Raw genomic sequence first — 16760 nt, forward strand, 5'->3', positions numbered from 1 at the left:
GAGCCAAATTGGTTTTTAATAGATATTTATATGCATATTTCAAAATAAGAGTGTTAGAAAGATCTCGATTTTCGAGTAATATAATAATTGCAATTATGTCAAAATTATATTGAATATATATAAACTTAAGAATTTTGTAACCATCACAAAAAACTCAAAACTTGCCTATACTATGTAGTATGTAGGGCACAAATTAATCAAATTACTTCAATAATGTAAAGTTTGTAAGGAGAATTTATTAAAACAGAAATTATAATTTAGCAATGGTAAACATTTTTTTTGAACACTTCCTGATTTGGCAAAACAATAATAAAGAGAATCACTGCTTTTGCATTTTCCTCGTAATGAAATCGAATGAAAAGTTAAATTTTTTGTAGATTTTATATTGACTATTCGTCGTCCCCTAAATAGCTGTAAAAACTCTTACATGAACAAAGCTTGGCGAAGTATTTTTACATTTTGTAACTTCGCATTTTGAGCACTTACAGGAAGCTTATAAAATGCACTCTCATTAATTTTGCGAGATGTTTGTTAACTGAACTATAGTTTTTTTCCAGAAACTTTTGCTCATTCAAAAGAAATATTTTTCTTCGTTCTGTTTACCATACTGTTACAATTTTTTACCACCTGAATTTTATTGATAATGAGGCGCTTTGTATAGTTTGGCTCAAATTAAATGAAATAATCGTTGACCACTTTTCAGTTTTTAGAGAGCCCTCTTTATGGCTTCAAACCTGCCATATTTGATAAATTCATCTGTGGTAATAATAAACGAAAGAAATATAATTTAGATTATGACTTCACGTGAGTCTACTTTTAGCGTGAGAAATCTCTTAAAAATGTTAATGCTTATTAGTGGTAATTATATAAATCTATCCAACGGTATCTCTGCTCTATGTGCTTTAATTTACTGTGATCTTTGCTTTTATTTGATTTCTATATTGACTGCCTGACTTGCCACGACAAATTCGAAGCATTTCAAGCAAATAGTACTTTTCCAACAGTTTGCAGTGCTGAATAATACAAATAAAACCATATTGGTATCAGAAGTCCATAACCATTTATAAAATTTCGAGGCATAACGCATTTTTTCGCACTCTTGGTATTCTTTTGAAAACATTTTCAATACTTGAGCCTTTTGACTCTATATATACATCTTTTAAATGTATTTACTTCGAATAAAATAATTTTAAATATTTCATATTTCTCTTTTTTCAGGTAAGTGCCAAAACTGTAAATTTTATAAATAATAATTTTGTGCCTCGACGACAAGACTTTGGATGACAAAAAGTAAGTAAGCAAATGGCAAAATCATAAACTAATCGCGAAAGTTGTTATGTCCAAAACGATTTTGCAAAAAAATTTTATTTTTTTTTTGGATAAACTTAAACTTTGTACTGAGTAGTGATATGCACCAACCCAATGCGATGAATTGCAACTTTAGCCTCTGTAAATATTTGCTATTCTTTACACAAGTCAGTGAGTGTTTATTCTGTGTCTGCGACAGAAAAAGTTCATTAATCCTTTCTACTAATTCTTAATATCAAAATTTCATTTTATTGCTTTTTGGTCAAACTTCAGAAATTTTATTGATAATTAGTTGATATGAGCGTTGTAAATATATAACACGTTTAATAAAAAAGTTATAAAAAATTATAGTTCTATCAGTTTTAATTCACACGGGCAGGGTTGATATGGCGTTTGAGTAACATTATTAAATAATAATAACCCAACGATTACCCTCCTCCCGCCCAACCGACGCGAGGGGCGCAATCCGTATACATGCGGAATTAGTTGAGTCAGAAACGGCAAGAGAGTTTTCAAAGTGTTGAGATCTAAAACTGCTCAGCTACAGAAACAAAAATTTGCAATAGCCAAGATTTATAATAACGAAATAATAAATTGTTACATTTTCATTTATTAAGAAAAAACAATAAAGTTTTTTTAATTTTAAAAAGTGAGTCAGATAAGTCAAATGTGCTGGAATGAGAATTATAATCATGACATATACGGCGGAATGGTTCGTTTAGTTCGAAATTTGATATACACTATTTTAACCGTAAAGGTCTAAACGCCTCGAAAAGCGAACCGGGATATTAAATTTAGTTTCAGACAGGATAAAAGAACTGCAAGCTGTTCCATTCAAAATTTTTCTAAGAATATTATGCCAAGCATTTCCCTACGACTAGAAAGTGTAGGCAGATTTATAAGTTTTAAACGACTAGTGTATGGAGGTAGACTTACCCTAGAATCCCATCGGAAATGCCCTAAGGCGAAAAGTAAAAATTGTTTTTGAACAGACATTAATTGAGATTCAATAGCAAATTATTTCTATCGCACATTGACATGACGTATGAGTAACTTTCAATCAAAGGTATCATGTTTTGTTTAAAAGGTTTAGGGGGCCCTTGCAAGCCAGGCAAAACGTGTTTTTGCTCATTTTTTTAAGATACTTTTTATTTAATAGATATATACCTATGTAAAACCTAAGCATATTAGTAGATTTTAATGTTCTTTTATAGTCGGCTATTCATTTGAAAAATTTTAGATATCTTTGCTCCCGTAGCCCATCTTCAGGAGAACCTCTGGAAAAATGTGTCTGGCGGTGAAAAAGATTTTCTGCTTAAAATAATCTCTAATTAAAAGAAAAAAATATTGTACCAATCAATGACAGAAAACTATTACCTGATAAATATATCAAAAAAGGTTGTGCGAATATTTCAAGACCATTGGGCCAGCCGTTGATTATTTTTCTTACCGTAAGCGTTTCGTGTTTTCAGGCTACTTTTGCTTAAAAACAGAAACGAACATATTGAAAAATTATAATAAAAAATAACTATATACTCTCTTAATATAACATAAAATTACTCTTTTTAATCATATAATTCACCTAAATTTTCTACTTACATCTTTCATTTTGCTTTAATATATTTATTTTGCTACCATTCTTATCCACAATATTTTCCTAGTCAATAACCAACTATTTCAATGTCAATTTTATACCTATACCTTATACCTGTGTGCCATATTTTTGCTCAATCAGCTGCATGCCCCGTAGCTTTGTTTATTATTTCACTTTTGTTGTTTTTCACTTATATTTTTTAATTTTCAACTTCTGTTTATATTTCCTGCTTTGTCCATCTACGTATTTGTATTTACCTTTCTGCTTCTACTACACTTAACAGCCAGCGGTTAGCCGGCAAAGCATATTATTAATATTATTACTGCGGAAAGTAGAGTACCTGCGTGTGCCAGCCAAGCAAATACTCTTCAAATTGTTGTTTCTCCGATCGCTAGCTTTAATTTCTACTTCTTCTATATTTTTCTTTCATACCTTTTTAGTTTGTTTCGCTTGCCCACAGACTCGGAGCTCGTTGTCGGTGACAGAGATTGTTTCAATTGCATTCACTATGGGAAATATTAATTTAACATACATATATATGTGCATACCAAATGTGTATATATTATATAATAATGTACTCGGTGCTGTTTTTAAAAAAAAAACGCCGCCGTAAAATGTTCTATTTGTAATTGTGTGGCGTTTTGCCACATCAAACCAAATTTTTTGCGTCATTTGCAGATTCAAAAAAAGCGTAAAACTCAACAGATTTGACTTGAGGCGTACCACCTTTTGTGTTCACTGAAAAAACTGAATTTTAGTTTGTTTGAAAGTTTCTCACCCTCCGAAGTCAATGTTGCGTATACGCCATGGGCATGTTCAACGGTAATTTTTCCACTATAAATGATAGACCAAGTGAAATATGTGTGAAATTGTTGAATTTAAGTTCTTTCACTACTTAAGTCGTTTGGAAAGAGACTAGCTTTGGCACACTTTATACCCAAAACTTTAACTAAAATATTCTGAGCACAGTTTCTTTATCTTTTGCGATGTTATTTTCATAACAGAGGTGGATGGATGACTCGCAGTTGGCAAGTTTTCCATGAATCATTTCGTCAAGAAAGTTTAAATTTATTACTTTATTTAAAAAAAGCATAATTTCTGGCATTCAGAAATAGTAGTGATTGCAATTAAGTGCTAATTTATTTAATGGCATAGTCAACGAACCTTACCTTATTATAATTCTTAAGAAAATTATTAAAAGTATATAAGAGGATTTAAATATAAACCACATAATCTTCTATCAAATGACATTAAAGACGAGTTTTTAGTGATAGTGATATCCCACATGACCTTCGGCAGATCTGAGAAATTTTCCTAACCGATGGTAATTATTTCAAATCGATGTCGATATGTGACAAGAGTTTTTGTTTTCGTTTCTTTTTACATACCTAAAGCTTAAAGTTTCTGTTGGAATATTTAGCTTAAAAGACCATGATCTCTAAGGCAATAGAAATGACGGAAAGAAAAAAAAAGACGGTGAAAAAAAAAGATACTGTTAGACAAGGCCAATTGAAATAATTACTGGAAGAATACAACATTTAAATATTTGAACGTATAATTAAGCTACCTAAGAAAAATGTTAGGTGAGGTAAGAGCAAAGGGCACAAGCCATTGCAGACTTAGGTGTATTTTGTTCCTAATGAGCATAAAGTCGAGGCTGGACTCATACCCAATAATAGCATATACCCACTCACATATCTCAGATCAGCACTACAAATAACAACACTTACAGACAACTTAATCTAGGAACTCGGCGCAATATAAAAAACATAATAAAATTTATTCAAAAATACTCCTACACTTACTTTAAGGAAAAAGTCGTAAAAATAACAAAAACAAAGTCGAAATTAGGACGCAGCAAATGTGAGCTGTTCGCGTGTGAGCTTTATCAAAAAATTACAGATTTATACACTGACTGTGATAAGTAAAAACATTGCCATAATATTTTGGACAGATAAAATTTTGGAAAAAAAGCGAAAACATACAACAACAAAGACAAAAAGCAGAAATAATATTATTTGTGACAGGTGCTCAGACACAGATTCCATCCCACAGCAAATGATATTGTTAGGACGCTTATTGAGCGCAGACGCATCACAGTAAATACAAGCGCAAACACGTGCATACGTTTGATGCGTGTGCGGATACGCTTAGGTGTAAGTATGTAGAACCATATGTAAGAATTTATCAAAGAGCATGTGTGTAGAGATTACTTGAAACACATGTATATCGGCAGCTACAAGTGCCACTGGAATTGCACACCCACATAGACATATATATACGCACACAGGCAAACATATGAATGTTTAACATACCATAGATTGCCGCCAGCAGCACGTTTGGCTTTCGTCATTATGTTAAAAGCCTGCCATATATCTGGTGCTATTTTCGTTTTTTTAATATTTTTTTCACTCTAAATTGTTGCTCTTTACACGTATCGCTCATGTAATGGCAAAATAACACATTGTTTTGAAGGAAAAAAATATATAAAATAAACTTGACAGCAAAAATGCCTGCGCATTTTCTATGAATGCTTTGAATAAATGTGCGCACTGCAAAATTTTATAAAATATTTCTTTTTTGTTTCTGATTCAGTGCGAAGGAGCTTTTCTGAGAAAAAATTTAGTTGAGGTGAGAACAAATATGGAAGGACACACTAATACGCAAGCGGAAGAAGTGAAGTGAAATTTTATTAGCTGCCATTTTGCATAGAGAAAGCTGTGAAATTAGTAAAATGAAAGAGATGTGAACGGAGCGTGATTGTGGAAATATTCTGCACATTAAATGTAGGAAAGAAGAGTTAAAGTATAAGGCGGAAGAATATCTATTTGCCTTCTTTAGAAACTCAAAGCAGATTTTTTTTATAACTGATGTTAGTTATTTTTGACACAAATATATTTTATTGGTGTCTCAGAAAAAAATATTTACCAAGTACGATGTATTTAAGATATAGATAGATTCAGACACCAAAATGCTGCTATACGTGCAACTTACGTGTCACCTATGTAGTTATGTTAAGTCTGTAGTGGTTTGCAAAATTTGATTTAGAATAAACAAAAAATAATTTAAAGGTTGTCAGAAATGTTTAGTAAAATAAGGGAACGAGAAAACACTAAAATATAAATAGCAAACTGAAGTGGTTCAAGAAACATACAAATATTTTTTATTGATAGTTACCTGCTGTATCAATATTTCAAATCAATAAACTAATCAAATTAACGTAAAACTCAAATTTTCGTGTTAAACTTAAGAGTATTCTATAGGCTTACAGTTGAAAATATATCACAGCAAAGCTGCCACCTGTTTAATATACATGATACAAAAAATAGGGGCTAAAGAAGTCTTACAATTCGCAACATTTTCGTAAATTGGTGTTTATTGTATCACGACAAGACAACAATCAAAAGAGCTTCAACAAATCTCATGTTCAAAGAGCGGTTGCCACCTGCAAAAAAAATTAATTGAATGAAATGTTATATGATATACGTATACATAGATAAATAGTAAATATATAATAAACAATAATCCTTTGATATACTATTTTTTTATAAATGGCAACCCTATTTTTTAATATTGGTTAATTTGTCAGTTATATATCGTCTAATATCACTAAACACTGATTTTTTGTAGCTACATATTTAGCTCTAATTTAAGGCAAATGGGCAACCATGATAGTCATTACTGTAGTTGTCGTTCGATTTTTGTATCCTTAACACATATTTTAAGTTTGCCACGATGGTTGTAACTCCCAAAATGAAACGTCAATGAGCCTATAAAATATATTCCTTAATGATCAGCGTGACGAGCTATCGATTTAGCCATATCCGTTTGTCTGTCCGTCAGTCCGTCGGTCTGTCTGTTTATATGCTCAAAGTTCTTGAAAGAAATCATTTCAAAGGGTTATATAATATATAGTGCATCCGCAGTTAACGTTTTGTTTCTTGTTTTAAATTTTATTTGGTGATGCAATACTATAGAAACACGAATCATATTAGATATATACTTCTCTAATTCAACTAAGCCTAAGCATACCTGCAAAATCCTATTACCGAAATTTCAGATTAAAAGATTTTGCTTTTTGCCTTTTACTTCAATTTCAATTTAAATTTCGTTCGCACATTTTTATTTTTCTGATTTGCCTAACCCACATTAACACTTCCGCCAGCATGATGATGCATAACTGGCCAAACTAAAACACACACATGCCCACAAGTGGTAACACGACAAGAGAAATGACGACTTGTCAGGCAGGTATCATAAAATGTGCGCCGTTACACCATGTTTAGCGAGTCAACGAGCGTGTTTTCAGACACTTACCAACACAAACTCGAACATACAAAGACACGTATGTATACGTACTCACTCATAAACGCAGACAAACCGTTAAGTGAGTGATTGAGAGCTGCAAAGTGATGCATCGATTTCACACTTGACCAGTCACAATGTTTCTTTCGGCCTCTCTTCTGCATACCAATTCCGATATATACAAGTATACACCATTATGTGTAAATAATATTGTATACTCGTATATGCATGTATGTAGTGTGCGCTTTCAGATTACGTGACTAAAGGTAAAGTCACTTATAGTGGCCATTAAGCTGCACTGGGAATGGCAAGAGGACGCAATTGTGTGGACTAGGCAATGTAAACTCAATTTTTGCGGAGCATGCAAAGTTTCTTTCTTCTTCTTTATCATCTACCTTGCTTAGGGGTCAACTACGTCTTGCTGATAGTACTCTGTTTCGATACGGAAAGCCAATGGCGGTGGGAATAGCAAATTAAGCTTACTTTGCTCGCTATAAAGTGTATTAAATTCGGGTTGCTATAAATCAAGAAGGCCCATTAGAATGCGTGGAATTCCTTCACAGACCCTCGGCATTGAGGTTTTAATGCTATATTGATTTTGTTTATTGGCTTTTTGCATGCGTTGCTTTTAGCTAATATTGGATATTGCGGTGCGCCGTGTGATATGTGTAACTTCATTAAAGATTAAATTAATTTGATTTAGTTACGGCTTAGATGCCATTTCGAAGTCATATTAGAACTATAATGAAAAATAATTATTCATGTTTTGCTAAGTAATTGAAAATAACAACTTTTTATGCGATTTAAAAAAAAATTAAAAAATATACTAAAAATAATATTAGTTACATCAAACTAGCAGTTCACGAAAGGCTTACGTTTTTCTGAAGCCATTTTAAATATCACAAAGAAGGAAAAAGAGTAGTTTGTCATTTTCAGAAAGTCTCATAATGAGTATATATTTTTATTAATTATAAAACATTTTTCAAATGGAGTTATATTTAAGGGCTACATAAGGATTTTTTTAAATCTAGATATTGCTTGTATTCCAGCATCTGTATGTTGAAATAAATATGTTCCTATTCAAAATATTTCCCTAATAATTTTAATATTTCTATTTCCTAAAATATATAAAACCAAAAAGTTTTTCAGCCCGAAAGCAACTTAGCATAGTAGATATGGTCGCACTTGCTAGATTAGATTTGTTAAGGGTTAAGAATTTCAATACTTTCTTCCTAAGTAGCTGCTTATTTGTCTTACGAAATTTTGCATGAATTACTGTCCAATAAAACGCTACAACATTTGTAGAAATTTTGTAGATCGGACTACTATATTATATAGCTGCGATACAAACTGAACAATCAATATCAAATTCTTGCATGCAAACTTCTTTATTTGTGAAGGGTGTTGTAGCTTCGGTACAACCGATGTTAACATGTTTTTTTGTACAGTTAAAAAAAATAAATACATCTATAAATAAGTCAGACTATCCGCCTTACTAGGTTGTTTTATTGGAAAATGCTATGATTCATCCAAAAGTCATTTTGTACGAATATTTTACGAAAATGCTTCCTATATTGTATTACACATAAAAATAGGAATACTTTCAAACTAGAAAATCACTTTGCGTAAGTAAATAAAAGCACTTTGGAGCATATTTTTTGACAGTTTTCAAAATAACTAAACCACAGAATAGCGCCATCACTTAAATGCACTAATAAACACGCTGAAACTGATACCCATCAACCTTCGCCTATATTGAATCATCAAGTAAGCAGTCGCGTACATACCTATATTTACAGATGTGCGTATGCGAGCGTATATTAGGGTATCCGTCATTTCCCAAGCAAATTTATTTTTGCAGACATCTTCTGAAATTCCAGTTGCTCATACGACATGGTTTACTGTATGAATGCTCAGCACTTTTGATGTATAACTTTGGCTACTTATGACGTTTATAGCAATGTTTTTAATGGAAACAAATTAAACTGACCTTTTTTGTTAAGCGAGAAATTTTGAAATATAATATTATTTTTACAAAGTTGTTGTTTTACTTCCTTAATGCAAAATATCAAAAAATTCAATGTGCCATGTTTCAACTGCCATGGGAAAATAAATATAATTTAGGTGCTGTTAAAATTTTTTTTAGAGCGAAAACTGAACTTTTATGGTGCGTCTATAAACTAAACATTAGCTTGAGAAATAACGGTCAGCCTAATATATATATAATATATAATATAATATGTACAAGTATATATAAATAGACCAGAGCATATGCGTTGCTTCAGTTTTACGCTTGCTCGAATGTCACTTTGCACAGATGTGCTCTGTTAAGTGAAAATATTTGTAAATAAACAACTGTTTGTATGTATTTCTGTATGTACACATGCCAATATGTCAAATTAATGCACTTGAAAAATATTTATTTTCGCGAAAAAGCCAAAAAATATTCACCTTAATTCGATTATCGCGCGCCGAGCGACTTTGATGGGCAGCAGGTGTGTGTTGTATTTGCAACAAAAAGACAAAATCTCAGCGACAGTTGGAGAAGTAGAAAAATATATTTTTAGTAAATAAATACAAAATATATAAATCTCATGTAGTCATTCCCAGCGTGCTCACCGCTCGAAAATGCAATGCCAGCGGGACAACAGCTAAGTTTCGGCGCATTTATGTAAGTGCAGCAACACTTCCGCTGCTCGCCGTCCCACCTTCACCTGCAGTAGAAATTAAATTGTGTTTATGAATTTTTCATATATGATAATTCCCACGCTCATTTCATGCGCTTGAACAGAGTACAGATGCAACTTCAGCTTCCGGTGCTTTGTATTGCAACTATTTCGCCGCTATTGTTGTTGAAGTTGTTGCATTTTTTATTTTTTCAGTTGTGCTGCTGCTCTTGGCATGCGCTGCGCATTTACGAATTTTTAAGTGCCACTAAAATTGCAACTCACTCAACAACATGCTGGAACACAACAATAAAAGCACGCACAGCCATACATAGCCGGACACACACACTCAAATGCATGCGAATTTCGTACGCCCTTACATAACTTTGAGGGCAGCAACAACAAAGTTTTTTAATGTCTGCTGCCCGAAAGCGAAGCTTTGCTGTGTGTCATGTGGCCATTTTAAGCTTAGCACACGCACACAGGCATACATATATGAGCACACACACAAAAACACTTGCAGTTTTGCTTTTACACACACTTCTTGAGGCTGAAGTGGCCGAAAGTGCTGTTGCTGCGCATAAGTTTTTATTGCAGAAACATAACGACTTTGTAGTTTGCTCCGAAAATGCCAAAGCATACACACATGTGTGCATATAAATATATATTGAGATATAAATACGCTGCTCACGTGCTTTTGTGCATGCGTCTCTGAGCTTGCTCTTGCATTTGTTTGATTTTATATAAGCACACTGGCTAAGGCATGCATGATTGCAGCCATTCCGTTTTTGCTGTTTCACTTGTAGTTGCATGAATATATTCGCAAATACAAACAAACATATACATATATATATATATATATATATAGGTATATACATACAAATGTACAAAAACGATGACCCAGCAGTTGTATGTTTATGAAGTAGCCGCCGCAGCAGCAGTGTTTAGCTGTCGAGTTCGTGTCAGTGCATGGCGTATATCCGTTTCCGGTGAACATTACTAGGAAGCTTATGTGGAAGGCATATATTTGTTTGTTTTTTTATCTTTTGAAACAAACAACAAACTGTTTTGTAATATTGATGGTGTCTATGCAAGATTACAAAGTAGTTTAGTTGAAATGTGGTTGGGAAGGCAAAATTGTTCTTTTGAGTTACGAAATATAGAAAATAGAAATTTTATCAACTAATTTTATAAAAACTAATAAAGATAAAATTGTACGTAAAAAAAAATAGTAAACTAAAAAAAAAAATGTGGAAAACGGTTGGCCTCAAGGGCCATCCCTGCAACTTCCCTCTAATTTCATACGCTAACGTTCAAATTTCGCTTTTTTCACTGCTTTTGAGCTCTTCGAAATTTTTCGTTTTCGATATCTAGCAAGTAAATCAACCGATTTCGACCCGGTTTGCGGCATACGATGTGTTTCTTCAAGGTTTAGAACTGATTAGTTTTTGGTGTCGATCGGTCAAGTCGTTTGGAAAAAATTTATTATATACGATTTATTTTTGAGATTTCTCGAAATCTACTGGTCCGATTGGGTCCAAACTTACACGAAATTCAAGTGCAATGAAACCCTTTGGAATGCCGTTTAGTTTATTCAAATCGGTTGAGCAGTTTAATAGTTATAAGAGGGTCACATACATCCACACACACACACATACATACAGACATACGGACATCATCGTAGAAATGTTCGGGGAAGCTTCCTCGACCCTCAGAACGTCGAGATCTGTTGAGAACTCGATTTTTGCAAAATGGGGTGAAACCAATATCTTCCCGATTTTTAGAAAATTTTCCATTTTCTTAGCGGGAAGTTAAAAATATTTTTTAAAGTATAGTGTTATGTTAACCATCCAATGTGATCCAAGTAGAGCTACTCTTTTCAAAAGCTTTTTTCTGACAGAAAACGCGTGAGTCGTGTCAAGCTGTCATGTTATTTTTGTTCAGTACATCTATTGTTTGGCATTTTATCATGAAAAGACTGAGTCCTGAACAACGTTTACAAATTGTTCAACTTTATTATGAAAATTCACGTTCTGTAAAGAATCAACTTATGGTCAACATAATCGGCCTACTGAGCGTACTATTCGCAACACCATAACCCATTTCGAGATCCAGCACCCGTTCCCATGACAGTCGGGTCAAAGCATCCGGAACGAACCCGGACTTTTATTTGGCCAGAACTGTCAACTTGGCACCATTCCTCGAAATTACTTCAGGAATGTTTTCTGCCGCTAAAAATACAACAACAACATACCCAGCATTAATTATTGGATAATATTCGACCGAATAGACAACGTCCAGCAAGCAGTGATGAAAATATAGCGGCCGTAGCTGGGAGTGTACACGAAGAAAATTGAAAGCGTACAAAATACAGCTTTTGCAAGAACAGAAGCCGCTCGACCTCCTCGAACGACATCGCTTCGTTCTGTGGGCTCTGGAAAGAATCAAAAAAATCCGACGTTTTCGAGCCAAATTTTGTTCAGCTATGGTGCTCATTTCCGGCTCAATGGCCATATAAACAAGCAAACCTGAAGAGATTCAAGAGCTGCCATTTCATGCAGAAAAAAAAGGTTTGGTGTAGTTTGTGGGCCGGTTGAATCATCGGTCCATATTTCTTCAAAAATGATGCTGTTGAAAACGTAACAGTTAATAGTGACCGTTATCGCGCCATGTTAACCGACTATTTGATGCCTGAAATTGAAGCTAGTGATCTCGGCGACATTTGGTTTCAACAAGACGGTGCTACTCCCCACACATCGCATCAATCAATGGATTTATTGAGAGAACACTTCGGTGAGCAGATAATTTCACGCTTAGGACCAGTTGATTTGCCACCAAAAATCATGTGGGGAATACGTAAAGCCTAAAGTCTAATCGGTCAATCCACACTTGATTCGCGCGTGCGATTCGCCAGTTACCAGTCAAAATGCTCGAACGAGTCATCGAAAATTGGACTCAATGGATTTACCATCTGAGACGTAGCCGCGGCCAACATTTGAAAGAGATAATATTCAAAAAATAAATGCCGAAGAATGTTCTTTCGATTAATAATAAACATTCCCCATTAAATTTGAACTTTCTGTGTTTTTTTCTTTAAAAAAGTCTTTACAGAACCTATAATTATCTACAAATGATATCGCGACAGCATATGTCAAACTGTTACTCCCAATAAGTATTTTTTTATTTAGAAATCATTAATTAAATAGACGCCCCTTTAAAAGCTCTTGGTGTCCTTAGTCTCTTTTAGTCCTTATCAAAATTAATTAGTTAATATTCAATAATGATTCAATAGCCTTATACAACTTTTTGAATTACTCGATTCGGTCATCTCATTCGAAAAATATCACGAGTGTAAAAAAGTAGGTGTGAGAATAAAGTCGCGTGGTGTCAATGTCATGAAATAAAGTGCAGCGGTCGTATGTGTAATTGAATACAAATAATATTAAGTTCGATGTTCACATGTCATTGTCTCCATGTGGGATGGCAATTGTAGTGATCCGATAGTCGTAATTATAATAGACGAGGGTAGAAAATTTCTGAAAGCAAATTCATATTTCATCATAATTTCAGAAATAAACATATTAGGTTGAAACTTATTAGAAACGGAAGATAAAATAACAAGAATGAAAGCAGAAATAATTTACTGAGGTCGGGAAGAGTCGTGGTTGAATTTTTGATATCGATATTAATACTATGTCGAAGATTTCCTACCGCATATGTAACTTGGAAATTAAGATTGTTTGTGGCGAAGTAGGATTAGATCAGTGCTCCAATCAGATAAAAATATATTGTATAACCGTATATATTTAATCGAACGATATCACATACTTGAAAAAAAATTTCTGTTATAAAATGTTATTTATACTATATATATCGACTTTATGAATTAATGTGATAAATTAAGCATACTTATGTTATTATAAATATTTAGAGTAATATAATGGTTCGATTTTGATTCAACCATTTCTCAGTGCATCATTAATTTACAATATTTTCACTTTCACCTAAAAAAATAATGATATTTTCTACCACAACCGAGACCAAACGCACAATTAATTATCCAACACAATAAATTTCTTATCATGCTACTACTACTTTTCAACTTATAACATTGCTTTCACCATCTACCAGCTTTTCCAGCTAGTAACCAATTCTCACCTTCAACACCCGCACCCTCGCTCTCTCAACATCTTCAATTTCGGTTACATTGTTGCCGCAGCTTGCAGTTGCGGTTCTTTTGCTGCTGGCAAAAACACCGAGAACAGCAACATCATCGGCAGCCCCAAATAAAAAGCAAATATGTAAACACGCAGACGAAAAACTGTGCAATTGAAAATGAGAATGAAAAGGAAAAGAAAAAGCAAACGAGAGCTTTTTTGGCCATGTGCTTCGGCAATTGTTGGCCCAGTTGCTGCTTCACTGCTGCTTGGTCTGTTGTTTTTGTTGAAGCTGTGGCTGTGCTCGGCACTTGATTGTTTGCTCGGTTGTTTTAGTTGTTGTTGTTGTGCTTGGATATGTTCTTCCTCTTTAAATGCGCTGTAATGTGTGGCGAGCACAATTTTGTCGCAGCCAACACGTTCGACATCGAACTGTCGACAGCTGTGCGGAAGAGCTTTTGCCGCAATCAGCTGTCTCGACGCCGTAGAAAGAGAGAGTGCTTGTATTTATATGAGAGTTGGTGTTGTGATTGACTTCATATTATTTTGGAGTTAATATGCCTGTTAATGATTATTTATGTGTATATTTTAAGTGGTGAAATAAGTAAATTTGAAATACATATATAAAAGACTTAAATAAACATGTTCTCAAAATTATTTTGAGTTCACTGCTATGGTGAAGATGTAATAGAATTATAAGGCTACTTCTTTAAGGTTAAATTTTGAGATCTTAATCGAATGTAACACACATAAGTTATATGTGTAAATGAGCATGACCAGCTGAGTCGACTAAGTCCGCCTGCCTGTGTACGATTAATTCGACAGTCTTTGAGATATCGATCTGAAATTTTGCACACGCCCTTTTCTCACCAAGAAGCTGTTCATTTATCAGAACCATGATATCGCACCATTATAAAATACAATTGCCATATGAACTGACCGATCAAACTCAAGTACTTGTATGGAAAACTTTTTTATTCGGCAAAATATTTTCACGAAATTTCGCAAAAGTTATTCAAAGCAGCGCTTTAAGCACCAAACGTATTGTGTAGATCAGGCAAATATAGCAACTGACCGATCAAAATGGACAAATGGTCAATATGACCGAGAATTACCGAGAAACTAGTTAAGTTACTTGGATTATTATTGGTTACATGTGATATTCATTCAGAATGGAGCTATAACTACTTTTGAGAGTTTGTCTGGCCTTAAGTACTTCCGGTGCTGCCACCAATGGGAAGCATAAGAAAATTCTTGTATATTTACGATGCCAAATGGAAACGGTATACCAGTAGCTACCTCTGCCTCTTTTTCTCCGTCTCTTAGTCTCTGGAAGCTTGTTCTGTATACTGGTCGGCTATTCAAAAATTAAAGCTATTATTTACAAATCTTTCGAACAATTCTTCTTCCTGCCATGGCAAAAACGGTATATTAGAGATTTTTTGAGTCAACCGGATTAGTGTGTGACAAATATGTTCCGTTTCAGTTGCAGTATTTAAAGTTATGCAAGGATTCTTATTGGTGGTACAAAAAAAAACTGTAGAGCTTGTTCTCAACATGCGGATGGCGCAAGAGCTTATATCACATTGCTCGACAAAATTGAGAGTTAAATTTTATTTACTCGAAGTGCTCGCCGTTTTCTTCTACAGCTTAAGTCCTATCATAAGAAACCTGATTCTGGGAATTTTCTCCTCTTAAGTAATAGTAAATCTATGAATATGGATGAATATTTTACATATATATTTTCTTATCGACGAATTTATCTTTTTTCGTGTTTTAATTCACGATGTATGTACATAAATATTTTATAATACTCTCATTCTTAGCATATCTCAAACATGAGAATATATTCTACCGATTAAACAGATTCGAGTTATTTTAGAAGCCTTCTCTATATATAATAACAATAAGAAATCTTTATAAACTTCGATTGCAACTTCTCTTACCCTTTTATGTAAAACTGAATGCAAATTAAAATTTCAGCGCTCCACTGTCTAACAGTATTTTACAACAGCGCTTCTCGTTTAATTTTATACTTTCAATTTCCGAGTCTGACTTACATACGGATACACATATACTAGTATTTTCACTTAGCTGATTTTCTGCCAACGCAACTCGACTAAGCGTCGGCAGCGCCAACTCGTGCGGTCGAACTTGTATGAAGCGCAAGCTCCAACAAATTACTTGGGGATTGCCGTCCGCGTGGTCTGCTGCTTGTGCTTTTCACTTTAGTTCTATACCAGCAACCGATAACGAAGGTAAACGCCGAGCGCGAGTGTGTGAGTGTTACTTCGTTGTTATGAGAAATTTTTGGCAAGAATTGCAAAAAATTAAAAGATATATTTGTTTTTCTCAAAAAAAAAAAAATAGTAAAAAAATATATAAAAGTCGTTTGAAATTATTATTTTTTCTGTATTTCAACATTTGAAGCACGTGTGTGTAGCTGTACGCTAACGAAGTGTGCAAAGTGGCAACAATTTGGAAACCGCGCAATTTTGCCCTCCGGTTTTGTTGTAGCACCCTAGCACAGCAACAACAACATATGCATCATTTCAGTGTACTTTCTGCTATGCAACAGCCGTTGAATTCTTAGCCAGCGCAGTTGCAGGCAGCACCAATAGCAGTCAAGTGAACACATACACACGCACACATGTAGACGCGTATGTTAACGGGTCAGTGGGTGGTTAAAGTGTACCTTGTGATTTTTTTTTTGGATTTGGCATACGAGTT

The 16760-nt window shown here is 33.9% G+C and overlaps 1 protein-coding gene across 8 annotated transcripts in view; it reads left to right on the forward strand.

Moving 5' to 3' along the window:
• The window catches only part of dnc (phosphodiesterase dunce), a 361971-nt gene that overhangs the window by 37677 nt on the left and 307534 nt on the right, over nt 1-16760 (forward strand). For 3 of the 8 annotated variants that reach the window (XM_070109874.1, XM_070109875.1, XM_070109876.1), the window contains exon 1: nt 16271-16309. The exons of the other annotated variants lie outside the window; for them this stretch is intronic. The gene's annotated coding sequence lies outside the window, so the exon portion shown is untranslated. Of the gene's footprint in view, nt 1-16270; nt 16310-16760 lie in introns of those variants that run through there. 8 annotated transcript variants of the gene reach the window in all.

The sequence above is a fragment of the Bactrocera oleae genome, chromosome 5, assembly GCF_042242935.1.
Source record: "Bactrocera oleae isolate idBacOlea1 chromosome 5, idBacOlea1, whole genome shotgun sequence".
Lineage (NCBI taxonomy): Eukaryota > Metazoa > Arthropoda > Insecta > Diptera > Tephritidae > Bactrocera > Bactrocera oleae.